Raw genomic sequence first — 24,743 nt, 5'->3', positions numbered from 1 at the left:
TATGCCGATATAGGCAAAACGGTTTGTATTCTCACAGGTCCTTTATAATATTCTTCTTTCTTTTAATGGAGCTTTCTGTGCGCACATATGCTCTTCTTTAATCCGGTACCGGTTATATAGAATGAAGACACCGCAGTTAGCTGGACTAGACGCGTTTCGAGGCTACTTGCCTCTTCCTCAGTAGTTCCAGAACTGCCGTTTTCTAGTCCTTTATATAGGGCGTCTTTTAATTAAAGGTGGGGTGGAAAACATGAATCCGATTCCATACACATAGGGAAGGGATCCAAATCCAATATCAGTTATACCTGATTATAGAGTTTGTCTTACATATATTGGAATTTTGCAATGCTGTATATGTTATACTTGCGCATATAATATAAAATACTTAGATAAGATACTTTATAAAAAATATATAAAAGACATAAAAATGTAAAATATAAAATATAAAATAATTGGAAATATATTTCTGTCAGTCTTTATTGCGGTTTCATTGCGTTTTCTCTAACGTCCCATCTTTAATGGTAAAATTATGGTAAAATGATAGGTGGAACTATTGGTGCCTGGGAGTAAGGGGAGATCAGAGTGCTGGAAATGAAACAGCCGGACTCTGATGTCCCGTCAGTCCCAGGCCACCAAAATTTAGAGAAAACCAAATACTTCTAGGTCTGCATTTAGGCCTCTTGGTACCAAAGTTCCAAATTCAAAAATCCTTCTCAATTCAATACGAGACATATGTTTAATATGGTTTCCTTTCCTCCAGCTTGGTTGTACTTTCTCTATAGCTATATAGTGTAATGTGCTGGGATCCTGATTGTGGTATGTCTTAAAGTGCTTAGATACAGTGTGTTTCTCGTATCCTTTTCGGATATTAGAAACATGTTCGGAAACTCTTTTCTTCAGTGTATGTTTTGTCCTCCCTATATATTGCTTATCGCAAACACATTGTAACACATAAATAACATCTGTAGTGTTACATGTGAGGAAGTCTTTAATTTTCCATTTGAAATTGTTGCTCGTAGATATAATTTGATCAATTTTTCTATGATTATTGGTGATCTTGCAATTCGAGCAACTTCCACACCTGAAGAATCCTTGTAAATCCATCCACTTATCCATCGTATTTGAATTAGTATTTTGATTATATTTAATGGTGGGTGCTACTTTAAGAGCCAAAGAGGGAACTTTAGTGTAAATAATTTCCGGATAAATTGGTAAGAGGGGGCCAACTATTTTATCTTCACGTAAAAAGTGCCAGTGCATGTTAATTAATTGTTCCACCTTCTTATATTGTGCGTTAAATGGAAGGATAATTCTAATTTTGTCCTCTCCTATTTGTTTGTTTTTTATTCACACTTTCTTCAAAGAAAGAGGTCCTATCCATCGCCTTTACTTTATTCAATGCTTTTTCTAGTAACAGTGATGGATATTGTGTTTCATCAAAATTTTTCCTCATTTGTTTGGCCTCTTCCTCAAACTGTTCATCCAATGTACAGTTTTGTTTCAGACGTCTAAATTGACTAACTGGTACATTGGATAACCATCTTGGGAGGTAGCAACTTGTATGCAAAATATAACTATTCCTAGTTATTGGTTTACGGTATGTGCTGCAAATTAATTGTGGCTCTTTTACTGTAATACATAAATCTAAAAATTCTACTTGTTCCTTACTGATTGTTGCAGTGAAAACCAAATTTCTATCATTTTTATTCAATTCTGCTATAAATTCTATTAGTCCGGTCTCTTCCCCACTCCATATAAATAGGATATCGTCGATGTATCTTCGCCATAGGACCAGGTTGGCCCCCAGCTTAGGATCAATCACCTCACGTTCCCATTGGGCCATAAAGAGATTGGCGTAGCTGGGGGCGAACCTGGTCCCCATGGCGGTACCCCTAATCTGGAGGAAAAATTTGGAAGATTACCAGAAATAGTTGTGTGTCAGGATGTGTTCAATCCCTCTCACTACAAACGTAATTTGTTCCTCTTTTAGGTGATTTTCCCTATTCAGCATTTTTTGTATTGCTTCAAGGCCCTGATTATGTATAATTGAGGTGTATAGGGAACTGACGTCTAGTGTAACTAGATACCATTGTGAATTATACCTTAGTGTTTCAATGGTTTTGATTATATCTGTTGTGTCCTTAATGTAAGAAAAGGTCTTCTTTACACAAGGTTGGAGAAATCGGTCTATGTAGTGTGATAGATTGTTGTAATGGATGCTATACCTGAAATGATGGGACGTCCAGGTGGATTTTCACTATTCTTGTGTACCTTGGGCAGGCAGTAGAATACAGGGATCCTCTGTTCCGTATCTAATATATATTTGTACTCATTTTCATACAAGAGTCCCTGTTCGTTGCCTTCCCCACATAGTTCCATTAAAGATCTGTAGAAGTCAACTGTAGGATCTTTTTCTAATTTAGAGTATGTCTCCTGATCTATCAGTTGTCTTCTACATCTGTATCATAAGCCTCTGTGTTCTGTATCACAATAGCCCCTCCCTTGTCAGCGGGACGTATTGTATTATTCTCCAATATTTGTACCTATTTTAATGCCTCAAATTCATCTTTGTTTAGATTATTATAATGTTTCTTTTGTATGGAGGTATTTATTTTCCTAATATCTGTTTCCATATTTTTCCTAAAAACTGATATCTCTTGTCCTATCTCTTGTTGTGGATATTTGGGAGATTTAGGTTTCAAATGGGTATGTACATATTTGGATTGGTTAGGGATAGCTTGTTCGTATGGATTTTAAAAAACATATATATTTCAAATTTGTTTAGCGAAGCTGTGGGAGCAAATTTTAGACCTTTATTTAGCAGGCTAGTCTGTGGTATTGTAAGTTTATGGGAGCTCAAATTGATAATGGAGGTTCCCCCCTCTTCCTGTATATTTATCTTTTGTTTCTGTTTGTACTTCTTATTTCCCCTACAGGTCTTCTTCCTTGATCCTGAATTCCCTGTGCTCTCTGTGATCTCTGTGTCTCGTGATGACGTATTAATGGTGATGGGGATCTCCGTCTCTCTCAGAGGACTTTGTTCCCTCCTTTGTGGAAGATATCTGGGACTGGTTTCCCTGTATCTCAAATTGTAACTGTGTGGTTGTGTGGGTATTTGTGGGTAGTCTTTCTTGTGTGTTATTTGTCCTGTTGGGCAATATATTAGTGGTTTGTGATGTGGTGGTGTTCTGTCTAAAAAATGTGATTCTGACAAAATTTCATATTGATTTGAGGTTGGTATATTGTAAATTCCCTTTGTATCTATCTGTGTGTTCTTAGTGTCTATCTATTCTCTTTTCGATATTACTCTGTGAATTATGTGTTTTCTGTACATTTGGTGAAATATTTATGTGACATTCTTGATTGTGGTCTCTATATGTTTTTTCTTTTTTGTTCCCATTATGATTTTTTTTTTTCGTTTTTTTATAGATAATTTCTTGTTCTAAATTATCAAGGCTCTTACAGATGCGTGTCTGCCATAGGCCATACACCTCATTGTGGGGGTATTTTTCAATAATTATTTTCATCTTGTCAATTTCTTGATTAATTTCTTCTAAAATTTGTTTCCTATGAATGGTTATTAGTTGTATCAGTGCCATAGATTGTTGTTTTAATAGGGATCCCCATTCCCTATCAAAATCTTCACTGCACAAATCTTGGGCAGGGTATTTATTGATACATAATCCTTTCAGAATTTTTTCATTGGAGATATAGTAATTGAGTGTTTTAATCTCCCATCGTTGTTTCAATTGTTTATGTAATAGGGTTTCTAAATTCCGAAAGGATTCTGGCATATTTTTATCCTCCCTATATTTCCCATCATCGTCTGTGAACATAAAATCTTCTACTTTTTTCTTTTTATCCTCAACAGAACTCCAGATATCTGCCATTTTGGTGGAGCTCATCCCAAAAGGTGAAAATGTTTTAAAAAAGAGGAAAAAATGGAAGGCTCAGACACCTCAGTGGAAGATAACAGTGGGTGCACTATTCTCTGGGTCACCTACCCAGTATATAAAGTCATAGAATGAAAAACAAGGGATGAATAGGCACAACCACTTTCTGGAGTGTATACTATAGGTTTAATTCAGCACACAAGTATTATAACACAAATACTAAAAGACACATATAAAATGGCATTCATAAATGGTAGTATACAGCAAATAACACAGCAAATAATCAATTAGTAGTGATGATAAAATAGCAGCAATCAGTTAATGATAGAACATGTAGCAGCAATCGATAGATAGTGAATTTGATAAAAATATAGCAGCCAAAATCTCCAGAAGTAGCCGCAATATGTATCCGATTAACATTCAAATTCCCAATATATAGGTAAAGATGAGGAAGAAGATGCCCAGTGTATATAACACTTTTATCCGTATGTCACGTTTAGATGGAATCACAAAGTCCTCACTGATATGTATACAAAGTTCTAGTGCCAAATACAGCACAAAATCACCGCTCCTTCTCTCTGCTTTATGGATATATATGGCATATAATGCCTACTCACGTATATGTTGGAGTCCAAGAGGTGCGGGGAATTAGTTCTTTGTGTGGACGCTGGAGACGCTGGAGACACGTGTGTCCTGAGCAAGCATGCAGTCAAGGACCTTCTGCTACGTCATCCAGTGGGTGTATCCTTGGTGACGTATTGGGTCAGATGTCTGGTCAGGTGATCCGTAGGTCCTATGCCGATATAGGCAAAACGGTTTGTATTCTCACAGGTCCTTTATAATATTCTTCTTTCTTTTAATGTAGCTTTCTGTGCGCACATATGCTCTTCTTTAATTCGGTACCGGTTATATAGAATGAAGACACCGCAGTTAGCTGGACTAGACGCGTTTCGAGGCACCAATAGTTTCACCTATCATTTTTTTTTTCCCCACAATAATGCCTCTTGTACATCATCTTATTATCTTTTGGGAGACACCTATGTCATTTCCCGTCATAAAATTACTTGCTGGTTGAATAAAAGTAACTTTAAGTCAAAATTTGCCAGGGGTAAATTGTATTATTCACACAGTTAGTGTTTGGTCAGTGATTTCCATTGGTGATTGTGAACCAAAACCAGGTGTGGGACTAAACACAGAACAGGAACAAATCTCTCCATTATGGAAATCACTGACTAAAACACTGATGTGTGAATAAGGGCTAATGCACAGAACGGTATTTATTTTGCAGTCCGCAAAACACGGATCCGCAAAAAAAATACGGATGATGTCCGTCTGACATCCGTATTGCATCATTTTTTTGCGGATCCATTGTAACAATTCCTATCCTTGTCCACAAAACAGACAAGAATAGGACATATTCTATCTTTTCCGCATATGGGCCACAAAAAAATGGCAAGGACACGGAAAGAAAATACATGGGTGTGCCGCCTCTACATAACTTCGGCACACCCAGCACCAGTCTAAAGTTAGACCCTTTTCTACACCTAAAACAGTGTAGAAAATGGTAAATGAGATGGACCGGCCCATCTTCTTCCCCGCCCACACAACGTCCACTTTTTAAGACCTGGCATGAGCAGGGAAAAGTCACAGATTATGGTGCGAATAACCTTTGCACCGAAATCTACACCAGAAATAAGCCTAATATAGGCCTATTTCTGGATAATAAATGACCCCCATAGTCTTCAGAATGACCGTCATATATTTGAAGTACCTGTTACACTTTTTCTGACATAAAAGTTGGATAAAGTAGGTGAGGCCAAAAGGAAACTTTTTTTTTTTATTACCGTTTGTATTAAAATTAAATTTCTTCCATGACAAAAAACAAAACAAAAATCTAAATTTATCAGAAATCTGGGGCGTTGCACATGTTCTGCATTGCCTAGGAGTGACTGACATATGTACACAGAGAAAAGGTGCAGGGGGCCCATACTAAGTTTTGCAATGGGGCCCTATAAGTAGTGATGAGCGGCAGTAGTTATATTCGAATTCGTGATATTTTGCGAATATTTTGTAGAATATTCAGTGAATATTCGCAAATTCGAATATTCGTTATATTCTATGATTTTTTTTACTCGTAATATGCAAATTTTCGTAATGCAAATTTTTATTGCGAATTTTTCAATTGCCGAGCAAAAATATGATTCCTCCCTGCTTCTTGCTTGTGGACCAATGAGTCATAGCACTATATCGAATATGTTCGTTTTTTCGAATATTCGTAATATTCTAAAACAAGAATATATAGCAATACAGCCAATATTCGAAAAAAAAAAAAAACTAATGTAGAGCAATTAAGCTAATATAGTGCTAGGATCTTTTTTTTCCAATCTGAACTTCAGATGAGAAAAAAATTACAACTATTAGACAAAGAAGATTATAGCACTATATTAGCTAAATTGCTCTATATTCTTTTTTTTTTTTATATTCGCTATATTGCTATATATTCTTGTTTTAGAATATTACGAATATTCGAAAAAACTAATATATTCGATATAGTGCTATATATTAGTTTTTTAGAATATTCATCATTTTTCCCATTTAAAGTCATGATTCCTCCCTGCTTCTTGCTTGTGGGCCAATGAGTCATTGGCCCACAAGCAAGAAGCAGGGAGGAATCATGTTTTTACTCGGCAATTGAAAAATTTGCGATAAAAATTTGCATTATGAAAATTCTCAATAAAAAAATCTTTAATATTCAAAATTATGAATATATATCACTATATTCTAAATATTCGCGAATTTTCGAATTACCTATATTCGCGATAAAAATTAGAAATTTGAATATTCGTGGTCAACACTACCTATACGATCTGTGTGCATCACTGATGGGAGTTGTAATCTTCTCCTCTTAGGCTAGGGATACATGACAGCACTAGTCGTACGACAGCTGTCGCAGCCAGGATCGCTGAGTATTGGTGATCCCATAGAAATTAATGGGATTGGAGTGAAAGTCGCAAGATATCCAGCCGTGTTGGCTTTGTTGCAACTGTCGCGGAAATCCCATTCATTGCTATGGAATCACCGCTACTCAGCGATCCTGGCCGCTACAGCTGTTGTGCGACCAGTGTCACCATGTAGCCCTAGCCTAATACTCCCTCTCTGAAGTGTCCTCTGATATCCCATAATAATGGCCAGGACATGCTGAGAGTTGTAGTACTGTCTTCTTATTTCATCTCTGTAATGTCCACTGATATCCCATAATTACCGCCTAGACATGACAGAAGTTGTAGTCCTCTCTTCTTATGCTCCCTTCCTGAATTGTCCTCTGATGTCCCATCATAATGACCTTGGCATGCTCTCTTATAGTGATGAGCAGCATAGGCAATATTTGTTTTTGCAATATTTAGCAAATTTTTGGCCTAATATTTGCCATAAATTCGAAAATTCTAGAATTCGTGATCTCCAGTCATTATTTTCTTGATTGCGAAAATTGGCAATGTAATATGCAGGTATTGTGCACGCAATACAGGCGTGGCTCACTTTTGCTACATTTTTTAAGCTGCTAGAAGTTTCCTGAGACTGGAGAAAACGCACAGTACAGTAATTCCTATCACACTACCTAACACCCTGCACTGGAACCTATAAGTTACACTATATCACTATCTAACCTATACTGACTATCTCCCACTAACTATTTGTATAAGGCTACGTCGACACGACAACATTTGTCGCACAACATTTTGTTGCACTAATGTCGCACGACAATTTTTATAATGACAGTCTATGGTGTCGCACTGCAACATGCAACATGCTGCGACTGCGACGCAACAGTCGCAGAAAATCCATTCGAGATGGATTTTTCTACGACTGTTGCGTCGAAGTCGCAGCATGTTGCATGTTGCAGTGCGACACCATAGACTGTCATTATAAAAATTGTCGTGCGACATTAGTGCAACAAAATGTTGCGCTACAAATGTTGCAGTGTAGTTGTGCCCTATCTGTCGCGTGACTTATTGTCGCGCGACAAATGTCGTCGTGTAGACGTAGCCTTATATATAGCGTATGAGCTACTGTAACTATCTAATGTAATTGAATAAGGATCCAGATGACTCCGCAAAGCACAGAGCACAGCAATGACACAGCTCTCTCTCTCTCAGAACTGCAAAAAACAGCAGAAAATGGCTGCTGGGGAGTTTCTTATATAGTAAGGGATAGGCACCTTTCCTACTGGTTGCTAGGGATGTTGCTAAGCTCAGACAAAGATATTGCAGCCTTCTCATTGGCCCACAAGCAAGAAGCAGTGAGGGTACTGATGAAAATAAATCTAGAATATTCGCAATTACGAAGATATAGCACTATATTCTACATCTTCGCGAATTCTCAAAGTGCCAATAGTCACGATAAAAATTAGCGATCGACACTACTCTCTTTTACCCCCTCCCTAAAATATTCCTTGACATCTGGAATAGTTTTTACTCCTCTTTTATGCCTTATGTTGGCTTCAACTAATTTACTATGATTTACGCCTGGAAACTGGTGTAAAAGAGGAGTAAAAACAACTCCAGTCAGGGTCTGGTGAAGTTTTCACTCCAGGTTCACGGACTGCCAGAGGAGCACCTAAATTATGATGAGGTGCATGACTCAACATGAATTAGCTGAATCTTCCAGCAGTTAAGAGGGGAAATAATGGGCCACATTTAAAAACACATCTGCGACTATTTTAGGAGTAAAATACTCACAATATCTATTTAACCGACTGTGCGACAATATTTAGTCGCATGGCCGGTTTTACTTCGCATCTGCCAGTTGGGCATGACAGAGCCGGGGGGTGTCAAGGGCTGTGGAAACAGACGTAGCTAAAAACTTATGCCAAGTTAAGATTTTACGCCTGGCACAAGGACTGCCAGAGATGGCAATGCAAGGGGGAAACGAAGACTGGAAAATGTGGCCGATGAACCCCAAAGTACAACCTAGTGGCAAAAATAAAATAATTGATGTAAATTTACATTCTCCATGAAATACATAATAATAAAGCAATTATAAAAGAGAAGCAATGATAACTTAGCAGACTGGGTCATTGACTATATATTAGAGATGAGTGAATCAGTCAAGATTTGTTTGAAGTTCGTTGATTTTTTTGAAAAATTCGGTTCAGGCACAAAAAGATAGATGAGAGAGAGATTAGTCCACTACTGGGCGTGACGGGGGTGAGAGTGTGTTAGAAGCTGTGTCTGGAAACAGGTGTAACATAGAAACATAGAAACATAGAATGTGTCGGCAGATAAGAACCATTTGGCCCATCTAGTCTGCCCAATATACTGAATACTATGGATAGCCCCCGGCCCTATCTTATATGAAGGATGGCCTTATGCCTATCCCATGCATGCTTAAACTCCTTCACTGTATTTGCAGCTACCACTTCTGCAGGAAGGCTATTCCATGCATCCACTACTCTCTCAGTAAAGTAATACTTCCTTATATTACTTTTAAACCTTTGCCCCTCTAATTTAAAACTGTGTCCTCTTGTGGTAGTTTTTCTTCTTTTAAATATGCTCTCTTCCTTTACCGAGTTGATTCCCTTTATGTATTTAAAAGTTTCTATCATATCCCCTCTGTCTCTTCTTTCTTCCAAGCTATACATATTAACCACCTCAGCCCCCAGTGCTTAAACACCCTGAAAGACCAGGCCACTTTCTACACTTCTGACCTACACTACTTTCACCGTTTATTGCTCGGTCATGCAACTTACCACCCAAATGAATTTTACCTCCTTTTCTTCTCACTAATAGAGCTTTCATTTGGTGGTATTTCATTGCTGCTGACATTTTTACTTTTTTTGTTATTAATCGAAATTTAACGATTTTTTTGCAAAAAAATGACATTTTTCAATTTCAGTTGTAAAATTTTGCAAAAAAAACGAGATCCATATAGAAATTTTGCTCTAAATTTATTGTTCTACATGTCTTTGATAAAAAAAAAAAGTTTGGGTAAAAAAAAATTGGTTTGGGTAAAAGTTATAGCGTTTACAAACTATGGTACAAAAATGTGAATTTCCGCTTTTTGAAGCAGCTCTGACTTTCTGAGCACCTGTCATGTTTCCTGAGGTTCTACAATGCCCAGACAGTACAAATACCCCACAAATGACCCCATTTCGGAAAGTACACACCCTAAGGTATTCGCTGATGGGCATAGTGAGTTCATAGAACTTTTTATTTTTTGTCACAAGTTAGCGGAAAATGATGTTTTTTTTTTCTTTTTTTCTTACAAAGTCTCATATTCCACTAACTTGTGACAAAAATTAAAAAGTTCTATGAATTCACTATGCCCATCAGCGAATACCTTGGGGTCTCTTCTTTCCAAAATGGGGTCACTTGTGGGGTAGTTATACTGCCCTGGCATTCTAGGGGCCCAAATGTGTGGTAAGGAGTTTGAAATCAAATTCTGTAAAAAATGACGAGTGAAATCCGAAAGGTGCTCTTTGGAATATGGGCCCCTTTGCCCAGCTAGGCTGCAAAAAAGTGTCACACATCTGGTATCTCTGTATTCAGGAGAAGTTGAGGAATGTGTTTTGGGGTGTCTTTTTACATATACCCATGCTGGGTGAGATAAATATCTTGGTCAAATGCCAACTTTGTATAAAAAAATGGGAAAAGTTGTCTTTTGCCAAGATATTCCTCTCACCCAGCATGGGTATATGTAAAATGACACCCCAAAACACATTCCCCAACTTCTCCTGAATACAGAGATACCAGATGTGTGACACTTTTTTGCAGCCTAGGTGGGCAAAGGGGCCCATATTCCAAAGAGCACCTTTCGGATTTCACAGGTCATTTTTTACAGAATTTGATTTCAAACTCCTTACCACACATTTGGGCCCCTAGAATGCCAGGGCAGTATAACTACCCCACAAGTGACCCCATTTTGGAAAGAAGAGACCCCAAGGTATTCGCTGATGGGCATAGTGAGTTCATGGAAGTTTTTATTTTTTGTCACAAGTTAGTGGAATATGAGACTTTGTATGAAAAAAAAAAAAAAATCAGCATTTTCCACTAACTTGTGACAAAAAATAAAAAATTCTAGGAACTCGCCATGCCCCTCACAGAATACCTTGGGGTGTCTTCTTTCCAAAATGGGGTCACTTGTGGGGTAGTTATACTGCCCTGGCATTTTCCAGGGGCCCTAATGTGTGGTAAGTAGGTAAATGACCTGTGAAATCCTAAAGGTGCTCTTTGGAATATGGGCCCCTTTGCCCACCTAGGCTGCAAAAAAGTGTCACACATGTGGTATCGCCGTATTCAGGAGAAGTTGGGGAATGTGTTTTGGGGTGTCATTTTACATATACCCTTGCTGGGTGAGAGAAATATCTTGGCAAAAGACAACTTTTCCCATTTTTTTATACAAAGTTGGCATTTGACCAAGATATTTATCTCACCCAGCATGGGTATATGTAAAATGACACCCCAAAACACATTCCCCAACTTCTCCTGAGTACGGTGATACCAGATGTGTGACACTTTTTTGCAGCCTAGATGCGCAAAGGTGCCCAAATTCCTTTTAGGAGGGCATTTTTAGACATTTGGATACCAGACTTCTTCTCACGCTTTGGGGCCCCTAGAATGCCAGGGCAGTATAAATACCCCACATGTGACCCCATTTTGGAAAGAAGACACCCCAAGGTATTTAATGAGGGGCATGGCGAGTTCATAGAAATTTTTTTTTTTTGGCACAAGTTAGCGGAAATCGATATTTTTTATTTTTTTCTCACAAAGTCTCCCGTTCCGCTAACTTGGGACAAAAATTTCAATCTTTCTTTCGGAATACCTGGGGGTGTCTTCTTTCCGAAATGGGGTCACATGTGGGGTATTTATACTGCCCTGGCATTCTAGGGGCCCTAAAGCGTGAGAAGAAGTCTGGAATATAAATGTCTAAAAAATTTTACGCATTTGGATTTCGTGAGGGGTATGGTGAGTTCATGTGAGATTTTATTTTTTGACACAAGTTAGTGGAATATGAGACTTTGTAAGAAAAAAAAAAAATAATTCCGCTAACTTGGGCCAAAAAAATGTCTGAATGGAGCCTTACAGAGGGTGATCAATGACAGGGGGGGTGATCAATGACAGGGGGGTGATCAATGACAGGGGGGTGATCAGGGAGTCTATATGGGGTGATAACCACAGTCATTGATCATGCCCCTGTAAGGCTTCATTCAGACGTCCGTATGCGTTTTGCGGATCCGATCCATCTATCAGTGCATCCGTAAAAATCATGCGGACATCTGAATGGAGCTTTACAGGAGGGTAATCAATGACAGGGGGGGGTGATCAATGACAGGGGGGTGATCAGGGAGTCTATATGGGGTGATAACCACAGTCATTGATCATGCCCCTGTACGGCTTTATTCAGACGTCCGGATGCGTTTTGCGGATCCGATCCATCTATCAGTGGATCCGTAAAAATCATGCGGACATCTGAATGGAGCTTTACAGGGGGGTAATCAATGACAGGGGGGTGATCAGGGAGTCTATATGGGGTGATAACCACAGTCATTGATCATGCCCCTGTAAGGCTTCATTCAGACGTCCGGATGCGTTTTGCGGATCCGATCCATCTATCAGTGCATCCGTAAAAATCATGCGGACATCTACAGTAAATGGAGCTTTACAGGGGGGTAATCAATGACAGGGGGGTGATCAGGGAGTCTATATGGGGTGATAACCACAGTCATTGATCATGCCCCTGTAAGGCTTCATTCAGACGTCCGGATGCGTTTTGCGGATCCGATCCATCTATCAGTGCATCCGTAAAAATCATGCGGACATCTGAATGGAGCTTTACAGGGGGTAATCAATGACAGGGGGGTGATCAGGGAGTCTATATGGGGTGATAACCACAGTCATTGATCATGCCCCTGTAAGGCTTCATTCAGACGTCCGGATGCGTTTTGCGGATCCGATCTATCTATCAGTGCATCCGTAAAAATCATGCGGACATCTGAATGGAGCTTTACAGGGGGGTAATCAATGACAGGGGGGTGATCAGGGAGTCTATATGGGGTGATAACCACAGTCATTGATCATGCCCCTGTAAGGCTTCATTCAGACGTCCGGATGCGTTTTGCGGATCCGATCCATCTATCAGTGCATCCGTAAAAATCATGCGGACATCTGAATGGAGCTTTACAGGGGGGTAATCAATGACAGGGGGGTGATCAGGGAGTCTATATGGGGTGATCACCACAGTCATTGATCACGCCCGTGTAAGGCTTCATTCAGACGTCCGGATGCGTTTTGCGGATCCGATCCATCTATCAGTGGATCCGTAAAAATCATGCGGACGTCTGAATGGAGCTTTACAGGGGGTTGATCAATGACAGGGGGGTAATCAATGACAGGGGGGTGATCAGGGAGTCTATATGGGGTGATCAGGGGTGATCAGGGGCTAATAAGGGGTTAATAAGTGACGGGGGGGGGGTGTAGTGTAGTGTAGTGGTGCTTGGTGCTACTTTACTGAGCTACCTGTGTCCTCTGGTGGTCGATCCAAACAAAGGGGACCACCAGAGGACCAGGTAGCAGGTATATTAGACGCTGTTATCAAAACAGCGTCTAATATACCTGTTAGGGGTTAAAAAAAACACATCTCCAGCCTGCCAGCGAACGATCGCCGCTGGCAGGCTGGAGATCAACTCTCTTACCTTCCGTTCCTGTGAGCGCGCGGGCCTGTGTGCGCGCGTTCACAGGAAATCTCGCATCTCGCGAGAGGACGCGCCGGCGCGTCCACCCAGAAGAGCAGGGCCGCCGCAAAGACGCAATCCTGCGTACGGCGGTCCTGAGGAGGTTAAGGTCCTTTAACCTTTCCTGGTAAGTTTTATCCTGCAATCCATGTACTAGTTTAGTAGCTCTTCTCTGAACTCTCTCTAGAGTATCTATATCCTTCTGGAGATATGGCCTCCAGTACTGCGCACCATACTCCAAGTGAGGTCTCACCAGTGTTCTGTACAGCGGCATAAGCACTTCACTCTTTCAACTGCTTATACCTCTCCCTATACATCCAAGCATTCTGCTGGCATTTCGTGCTGCTCTATTACATTGTCTTCCCACCTTTAAGTCTTCTGAAATAATTACTCCTAAATCCCTTTCCTCAGATACTGAGGTCAGGACTGTGTCAAATATTCTATATTCTGCCCTTGGGTTTTTACGCCCCAGGTGCATTATCTTGCACTTATCCACATTAAATTTCAGTTTCCAGAGTTCTGACCATTCTTCTAGTTTTCCTAAATCCTTTTCCATTTGGCGTTTCCCTCCAGGAACATCAACCCTGTTACCTATCTTTGTGTCATCAGCAAAAAGACAAACCTTACCAGCGAGGCCTTTTGCAATATCACTTATGAAGATATTAAACAAAATCGGTCCCAGTACAGATCCCTGTGGAACCCCACTGGTAACATGACCTTGTTTTGAATGTTCTCCATTGACTACCACCCTCTGTTGTCTGTCACTCAGCCACTGCCTAATCCACTCAACAATATGGGAGTCCATGCTCAATGACTGCAGTTTATTGATAAGTCTTCTATGTGGGACAGTGTCAAAAGCCTTACTAAAATCTAGATATGCGATGTCTACTGCACCTCCACCGTCTATTATTTTATTCACCCAGTCAAAAAAATCTATAAGATTTGTTTGACATGATCTCCCAGAAGTAAACCCATGTTGTTTTTCATCTTGCAATCCATGGGATTTTAGATGTTCCACAATCCTATCCTTTAATAGGGTTTCCATTAATTTGCCTACTATTGATGTCAGACTCACTGGTCTATAGTTGCTCGATTCCTCCCTACTACCTTTCTTGTGAATGGGCACGACATTAGCCAATTTCCAATCTTCCGGGACGACTCCTGTTACTAATGATTGGTTAAATAAATCTGTTAACGGTTTTGCCAGCTCACCACTAAGCTCTTTTAATAATTTTGGGTGTATCTCATCAGGCCCCTGTGACTTATTTGTCTTCACCTTAGACAGCAAACTTAGAACATCTTCCTCTGTAAAGATACATGCATCAAACGATTTATTAGTCATTCTTTCTAGTGGAGGTCCTTCTCCTTTTTCTTTTGTAAAAACTGAACAGAAGTATTCATTAAGGCAGTCGGCTAGCCCTTTATTCTCTTCTACATACCTTCCGTCCTTTGTTTTTAATTTAGTTATTCCTTGTTTTAATTTCCTTTTTTCATTTATATATCTGAAGAATGTCTTATCCCCTTTTTTCATAGACTGAGCTAGTTTTTCTTCTGCCTGCGCTTTAGAAGTTCTTATAACTTGCTTGGCCTCTCTCTGCCTAATCTTGTAGATTTCCTTATCTTCATTGCTCTGGGTTTTTTATAATTACAAAATGCTAGCTTTTTATTTTTAATGATTTGGGCCACTTCTGCTGAGTACCACAGTGGTCTCCTCCTTTTTTTGCTTTTACTGACAAGTCTAATGCAATTTTCTGTTGCCTTCAATAATGCACCTTTTAAGTAGTCCCATTTCTCCTGGACTCCATGTAATCCGTTCCAGTCTGATAAGGACTCATTTATGACTAATTTCATTTTTGAAAAGTCTGTTTTTCTAAAATCTAAAACTTTTGTTTTTGTGTGGTGGGACTCTTTCACAGTTCTTATATTAAACCACACTGACTGGTGATCACTAGTTCCCAAGGTTTCGCCTACAATGACATCATATACCGAATCCCCGTTTGTGAATACCAAATCCAAAATGGCCTCCCTCCGGGTTGGCTCCTCAACCACTTGTTGTAGAGATAACCCCAGTAGGGAATTTAGAATATCTGTACTCCTGGTAGAACTTGCTATTTTGGTTTTCCAGTTTATATCTGGGAGATTGAAATCTCCCATAATGATAACTTCTCCTTTCATTGTCATTTTAGCTATTTCTTCAACTAGTAGATCATCTAGTTCTTTAACTTGACCAGGTGGTCTATATATCACACCTACACGAGTTACTGCATGGTTAGCAAACTGCAACGTAACCCAAACTGACTCTATGTTGGCCTCACCAACTTGTATTAGGTTAGATTTAATGCTATCTTTCACATACAGGGCCACTCCTCCTCCTTTCTTGCCTTCTCTGTCTCTTCTGTATAAAGAGTACCCTGGTATGGTTATGTCCCAGTCATTTCTTTCATTAAACCATGTCTCCGTAACAGCCACTAAATCTACATTCTCAGATGCCATTATTGAATCAAGTTCATTGATTTTTTTACCTAAACTGCGAGCATTTGTAGACAGGACTCTGAGCTTATCATTTCTTAACCTCTGTGCTTCTGACCTGTTCTGGCATTGTTTCGGGGGGCAAATGGACTCTTTTATTTTCACTCTTTTGCCCCCCTTATCAAAAAACAGATGCACCTAAATTTATCAGGAATTACATCTCTGCCAATTTCCTGTGTGAAAATAATATAGCACCCATATTGCTGCTGTGTTTTTCTTACCGTTTACCTACTTTACTTGCTGTGCAGCAGAGTGTAGATATAATTATAGTTGTAGGTATAAGTATAGCAAAAACAGACAACACCTTTAGCAATTTTATTTCAACATTTTGATTCAGCGTCAGATGAACCAGAGAGACGTCCAAAATAACATTCCACTGAAAGTAAGACAAGAGAATTACAACAACCCACAAAACTTACAGATTAGACATTATATCCCCTTTTCTTTTTTTGTCAGGCAAGCTAATTTGCATACCTTTGGCTTTCTGGAAAATATATTCAAATTAGCTTTTCTTCCAAAACAGAAAATAATGCTAATCTTTTCTCATGCCAGCCGAATTAAGATATGTTATTTGCATATACACTTTCAAGAAATGAAGAGTAGTTGTGTGTTGCATACAATACTCATGCTTATTTTTTGGTCTCCAAACCACAAAAGAAAATGGAATTAATAAAACATAACTTTTACTACTTTATCATTAAAATATTTTAATGATAAAGTAGTAAAAGTTATCTTTTATTAATTCGAATTCCTCTTGTGGTTTGGATAATGAATATTTTAGAGGTATATTCACTGTAGCACCACCATTTTTGTGTATCAGTGCAGCACGCCAGACCTGCAGGGTATAGCGACAGTGAGGTCACAGTATGGGCAATCGAGGGTTACTCACTTTTCTGAGGAGAACCCTGGGCAGGCATGCGACAGTGAATGAGAGGCAGACACTAATTCCTCTGGGGCACACTCTGTAGATAGGGACCAGGCCTGATGGTATGTGAGGTGCCCTGGGTGTTGTAGGTGTTTTGAGTGCCTTAGGTAAGGTCCCTTTAAGATTCGTGACGCCGGTGCCTGTAACGATGGCACACCGATTTATAGGAGTAGTAAATGAGTACACAGTTGGTGAACTAAACGTTGCTTTACTTGGTGGAAAAACAGTCCAACTTTGTACAGACAGTTACAGTAGATGGTAATGCAGTCCCTTGAACAATACTCCACAAGCAGGTTGACTTTCAATAGTGGCAGGTATTAATCATGCAAGATACTTGGAGGGTAAACAGTTAATGCTTCGCAGTGCAATGCTGCTCTATCCCCTTCAGCTATTCTAGCTGGCTGGATCCCAAGGCCCGGATGCCTAAATGCTGGCTTTAATCCTTGGTATATAAATCCTTCCTCCAGTATTGACCCTTGCTCTTTACTTTATAGTACTTCTGCCCGTCAGGTTACTTATCTGAACTTGTATTATCCTTGCTTGGTAGGGAAGCTGCAGGTTTCTCCCAGGAGGTTCTGTCCTACTACTGGGGTATCTCCACTGAGCTATTCCTAGCCTCAGGAGCTTCAGGTTGACTAAGTGACTCCTCTAGTCCCCTGGAATACACTAACTCTCCCCTGGCTGGGCCTACCTATATATATTTAGGGCTCTCTAGCTCCCTCTAACGCCTGGGAGGCTAAACTGCACCCTGACTGGCCTGACACCCAGTTAACACAGGAAATGCATACACATAACAGTAAGGCAGTAAACGCATTAACCCCTTTGTGTAGTGCCCACCTTGACCTAGTGGGACACTACATCAGCTTGGGTATATATTCTTATTTTTTGCTCTTCGGATTGATAAAGAGCATCCCAACGACTAACTCACAAGGAAGGTCAACCAAGTAAGACAAGTTTCTCTTGAGACATTCTGGTTCTCTTGTTCTTCTAGAAAGAGAACTAGTTTGCATGTTTCTTTGAGGGATATTTTAATTATCTTGTCTCACTTTCAGTTGAAGGTTAATTTGCAGGTGTCTCTGTCTGAAGTTGATCCAAAATAGTGAAATGAAGTTTCTGAAGATGTTGTCTGTCTTTGCTATACTAATGATGTACAGTGCTGCCCATAATTATTAATACCCCTGGCAAATTTTGACTTAAAGTTACTTTTATTCAACCAGCAAGTAATTTTTTGACGGGAAATGACATAGGTGTCTCCCAAAAGATAATAAGACGATGTACAAGAGGCATTATTGTGGGGGAAAAAAAAAACATTTCTCAGCTTTTATTTACATTTGAGCAAAAAGTGTCCAGTCCAAAATTATTCATACCCTTCTCAATAATCAATAGAAAAGCCTTTATTGGCTATTACAGCAATCAAATGCTTCCTATAATTGCAGACCAGCTTTTTGCATGTCTCCACAGGTATTTTTGCCCATTCATCTTTAGCAATGAGCTCCAAATCTTTCAGGTTGGAGGGTCTTCTTGCCATCACCCTGATCTTTAGCTCCCTCCACAGATTCTCAATTGAATTCAAGTCTGGATTCTGGCTGGGCCACTCCAAAATGTTAATGTTGTTGTCTGCTAACCATTTCTTCACCACTTTTGCAGTGTGTTTTGGGTCATTGTCATGCTGAAATGTCCACTGGTGCCCAAGGCCAAGTTTCTCTGCAGACTGCCTGATGTTGTCATTGAGAATCCTCATGTATTGCTCTTTTTTCATGGTGCCGTTTACTGTGATTTGGTTCCCTGGTCCATTGGCTGAAAAACACCCCCAAAGCATTAGGTTCCCACCACCATGTTTGACAGTGGGGATGGTGTTCTTTGGGTTGAAGGCTTTTTACGCCAAATGAAGGAAACATCATTGTGACCAAACAATTAAATTTTTGTTTCATCTGACAATAACAAAGAATACCAGAAGTCTTCTTTGTCCAGATGAGCTTTTGCAAAGGCCAAGCGAGCTTTTGTGTGCCTTATCTGGAGAAGTGGAACCCAGCAGTGTGCAGTGTCCGTTGGATTGTCTGCCTTGAGACATTGCCACCAGCAGAGCCCAGGTTCACCAGGATGGCCTTGGTTGTGATCCTTGGATTCTTATTCACCTCTCTAACTTTCCTCCTGGCCAGCACAGGTGTCACTTTTGGCTTCCGACCACGTCCTCTGAGATTTTCCACAGTGCGGAACATCTTGTATTTTTTGCTCAAATGTAAATAAAAGCTGAGAATTTTTTTTTTTCCCACAATAATGCCTCTTGTACATCGTCTTATTATCTTTTGGGAGACACCTATGTCATTTACCGTCAAAAAATTACTTGCTAGGGGCGGAGTCACCGCCTGCAGTGGATGGCTGTGTGAGTGCTGAGCTCCGTGTGAACAATCGCCCTTTTAGCCTGGAAACCCAGCTTTGAGAGATCACTATGGTGAAAATCGGGGGATCCAAAGCCAGTGAAGGTCCCGATCCACAAAAATCTGCGGTGAACAAGGGAGAAATGGATAAATTTATCAAAAAAGCTGCTTCTTCTTACGTGGCTAGAGACAGCAAGATGGCGCGGGTCTCCCCGCGCTCCAGCAACCGCTCACATATAGAGCAGCCTGAAGTTGCAGCAGAAAGAGAAGAGGAAACGAACACTCTCCCTCTATCCATAGAATACTTCAACGACACACTAATGTCCTCCCTATCCGCAGCCCTTGATCCTATAAGTTAAGCAGGATATTAAACATATTGGACGGAGAGTGGAAGCTTTAGAGGACTCGCAAATCACAATCATAAAACATCAGCAAGCGGTCTCACAACATGTCTGCTCGATCCAATCAAATCTAAACACACTATATGCTGCTTTAGAAGACCAAGAAAACCGTAGCAGATGGAACAATCTGCGCTTCCGCGGCATACCGGAATCGGTCGCTGCGAGTGATATTCCACATACGATAACACAGATTTGCCTATCCCTCCTGGACCCTGATTCGGCACACAATGTAATACTGGAAAGGGCACACAGGGCTCTAAGGCCTAAACTGGCCACAAATTCTCCGCCTAGGGACACCATATACAAGTTTCTAGCCTTCCCGGTCAAAGAAGCTATCCTTATCAAGGCGCTGGAGAAGTCACCTGGGATTGATACGTCGTCTCCATTTTCCAGGATCTTGCACAGTCCACCCTACAAAAAAGGAGATTCCAAAAGCCACTTACCGACTGGCTCAGAGCGCACAACATCCTATACAGATGGACCTTCCCCTTCAGATTATCCTTCTTCATTGAGGGTCGCAAGATGGCGGTCTCCTCCTTTACAGACCTGGACCAGGTCTCTGATCACCTGAATATCAACCCGCTGAACATTCAGAACTGGGACATAGTTCAGGATCTCTCCTCTCTCCCGATTCTTCCTGCAGCTGACCAATGGGAGAAACAGCGCACGCCAAAGCAAGGCAAACAAAGAAGAGAAGTCTCACTAACCACACCGAGACGCCTACCTATGGGAGACTAAGTATTTGTGCAGTACAGGTTCCTATGAACCTTCGATTTCTTCTCTCTGCCACCTTAGCTCTCCTTATTTCTTCTCTCCTCTGTCCTTGTTCCCTCTCGAATTTTCTCTCGACTTCTCCCTCCCTCCTCAGCCGTTACTATACTCTCCCCCTCAGATGTTTCATCGATTTTCCTCCGATTTTCCTCAGTTCAATTTCTTGTTCGAAATTCTTACCACCTAAGGGCATTCACTTCGATTCTCACTACCCCCTTGATCGATATAATGTTAGTAAGCGGATGTGCACTCATGTTACTGATGTCCACACTTTCTTGGTATTAGGTTAATTCCTCTTTTGTTATTTCTCCTATTTTTATGTTGTGGATCTACTATACTTTCCCATACAAGTTTGATTCACTACAGGGAATATGGATCCGACATTATGAGCGGATGAAGTTCCCGACTGGTCGGGTCCAGGCAGATCGAGATCCCTTTTTCATAATAAATGGCTAGTCTTAAAATCGCATCTTATAATGTAAAAGGCTTTAATTCGCCCTCTAAAAGATGCAAAATATTCTCCTTTATGAAAAAAAAAAAACAGGCGTCAGTCCTGCTGTTACAAGAAACCCACTTTAAATTTGATAGATATCCGGATCTGTCTCGCTCCAATTACCCGGTATGGTTCCACTGCGGCTCTAACTCCTCTGCAGAGGGATCAGCATAAGATTTAGTAAATGTGTCCCCTTCCAATACTGTTCCCATCAACAAGATACTGAGGGCAGATATCTGTTACTCAAGGGTTATATTGATAAATGCATGTATACGTTTGTAAATATATATGCCCCAAACGTCGACCAAGCCATTTGGTTTAAAAACCTTATCCCAAAAATATCTGCCTTTCAAGAAGGTATACTGATTCTAGGCGGAGATCTCAACGCCACCTTGGACCCGCTTCTAATTCCTCGACAAAAAAATCTGCCCTTTCCAAACGGGCACTGCGAACGATTAATAACTCATTAGCAGAGCTACACTTGGTCGACGTCTGGAGACTACTAAACCCTTCAGTGAAGGATTATACTTTTTATTCGAATCTACATGGTTCCTATCAAAGACTTGATTACCTACTAATACTTAAAGACCTGGTCCAAATATGCAAAGACCCATGTATTGATTCCATCCACATGTCAGACCATGATCCGATTTTTATCTCCATTTCTCCAACAACCTCCCCTCCCAAAACATTTAGATGGAGACTTAATGAACAACTTCTCTCTAACCTGATGTACGTCTCCAAACTGAAAAGAGTCTTGAAAGATTTCTTCTCGCTGAATGCCCTTCCCGACACCCCTCCCAACTTACTATGGGATACCCATAAAGCCTGCATGAGAGGTCAACTCATTAGTTTAGGCTCCCATGCTAAAAAATTAAGATCAGCTCAAATAGATACCCTGCTTACGCAGATTGGAAAATTAGAGACCCAACACAAGCAAACCCTTTCTGAAACGCATCTAAAAGAACTTACAAGACTCCCATCCGAATTAAAAAACCTCCTGAATAATGCCTCAGCTAAATTCTTCCTAAACTCCCAATTTAAATTCTTTGCCCATGGCGATAAGGCCTCTAGGTTTATGATGAATAGGATCAAGCAGAGAAAATCCCATAATCACATAGATAAAGTGTTTATTAAAAGAGGGGACTTTGTCACTAAAACCGAGGAAATAGCCTCCCAATTTCTACCATGCTTTATACAACATCCCCACTGATTCTCCCAATGTGGAGACTTCCTCTCATCTAGATGTAATCCAAAAATTTCTACATTCCCTATCCCTTCCCAATTTGAATATTTCCCAAAAATCTCTCCTTGAATCCCCCTTCACACTTGTAGAAGTGATAGACACCATAAAACAGTTACCAAAGAATAAAGCTCCTGGGCCTGATGGATTGACGGCCATATATTATCGTACATTTAAGGATCTCCTCGCTCCTTACTTACTCTCACTCTTTAATCAGTCCCTGAAGGGCATACCTTTATCCCAAAACATGACCAAAGCGCACATTACTATTATCCCTAAATCAGATAAAGATCCTGCTCACTGTGAAAATTATCGTCCCATTTCACTACTAAATATGGACCTGAAGCTATTGGCCAAAATTCTTGCCAACTGCCTTTCTCCGCTCCTCCTGTCTCTAATACATAAAGACCAAACTGGCTTCATGTCCGGCAGAGAAGGGAAGGATAATTCAGCGAGAATTATAAATGCCATATCATATGCTAAAAAGAAAGCCTGTCCATTAGTCCTTGTCAGCACCGATGCCGAAAAAGCATTTGACAGAGTCAATTGGGATTTTATACGTCTTGCCTTGCAGAAATTTGAAATTCCAGATTCTTTTATTCAAGCAATCTTTTCAATGTACCTCAATGCCTCGGCATCGGTGCTGGTGAACAACACTCCCCCCCCCCCTTTCCTATCAAAAATGGCACTCGCCATGGCTGCCCACTTTCTCCATAGATTTTTGTTCTAATTATGGAACCCCTCTTACAGTCCATCCGACAAGACCCCCTGATAGAAAGCTTGGATATGGGAGGCCACAAGCATAAAGCAGCCGCTTTTGCTGATGATCTCTTACTTATAACTACCAATCCGACCACCTCTCTACCCCGTATCTATGATCTTCTGGAGAAATTTAGCCCCATGTCCAACTTTAAAATTAATATGAAAAAATCCCACGTTATGGCCATAGGTTTACCCACGCATAGCAAGAATAAACTTGTCTCAACGTCACCCTTTAACTGGAACTCACCCACCATCACATATTTAGGAGTCAAAATTTGTCCAGACCCCTCCAATTTGTTTAACCTTAATTATACCCCTTTGCTACACTCCATGCAGTCACAAATTGACAATTTGTATTTCCCAACCCTCTCCTGGTTCGGCCGGAAAAACTTGTTCACCTCACTTGTTTTGCCAAGGCTAAACTGTCTACAACAGGTCCTGCTAATCCCCATCCCCAACTCTTACTTCCATTCCATCGATAGACATGTACGTAGCTACATTTGGAACAAGAAAAAATCTCGCATAGGTTTTCGCTTCCTTCAGAGACCCAAACTTGCAGGAGGTATTAACCTTCCAGACCCTGGGAAGTACAATATGGCCTGCCTATTGACCAGAATGGTGGATTGGTTTAGAGAATCCCCATCCAAATCCTGGGTGGAAATGGAACCATCTATATTCCTCTCCTCATTTAGAGCTCTTTTAATTTGCCCTACCAAACCCTTTCCAATCCATATACAATACAGCCTAAATATTAAAGCCACACTTGACGCTTGGGGAAAATTTCAAGAAACAGCCTTAGCTGTTCCCTTACCCTCCCCCCTTATCCAGGTGAAAGACCTTTTATGTTTGGCCCCACTAGAATTGTTGCAAAGCCTCCCACTTTCGATTAGAAACTCCACAATCCCGGTGATATCCCTTTTCGATGATGACGGCAAATTGAAGGACCACCAAGATATCTTAAGCCTTTTCAAGATTACTACCCCCTCCATATTCTTTATAGCATTTCTCCAGTCCTCTATCTCTAAAAATATCAGTTTTGGCGATTTGCTTAGGCCTCTAACATGGTTCGAGAGCCTTATTTGTGTCCCCCCCCCAGAAGCTTAACTCCCTCATTTACAGAAAACTCACATGCCCAATTAACATGCCTAAGCCATCCTTTATAGGCTCATGGGAGAAAGATCTAGGTTCGCCATTCACGGCAGAGGATCAAAATCGCCTCTTTGCAGAACCTCACTCTTCTTCCAGATGCGTCAGAATCCAGGAAAATGGCTACAAAATCCTTACCAGATGTACAGAACTCCAGAAATAACCTGTCGTTTTTTTTCCTCGGGTTCTGACGTATTTTGGAGATGTGAAACTGGGAAAGGGACGTTTTTGCACATTTGGTGGACATGCCCACTAGTTAATTCATGGTGGTCCAATATTTTCAAACTTTGCAATGTGATCTGCAAAACATCCGTCTCCCCCTGCCCCAAATTAGCTCTCTTGGGACTACACTCACACATGCCTAGTTCTCCACCTCTAAAGTTGTTCAAAAAATTACTTTCCGCAGCCCGTTTGCTGCTACCCAGATACTGGCTGACACACGACCTCCCCCCTACTGAACACTGACTTAACAAAA

This window comes from Bufo bufo, chromosome 3 (assembly GCF_905171765.1).
Source record: "Bufo bufo chromosome 3, aBufBuf1.1, whole genome shotgun sequence".
Lineage (NCBI taxonomy): Eukaryota > Metazoa > Chordata > Amphibia > Anura > Bufonidae > Bufo > Bufo bufo.
The sequence above is the reverse complement of the archived record's forward strand: the minus strand, read 5'-3'. Positions refer to the sequence as shown.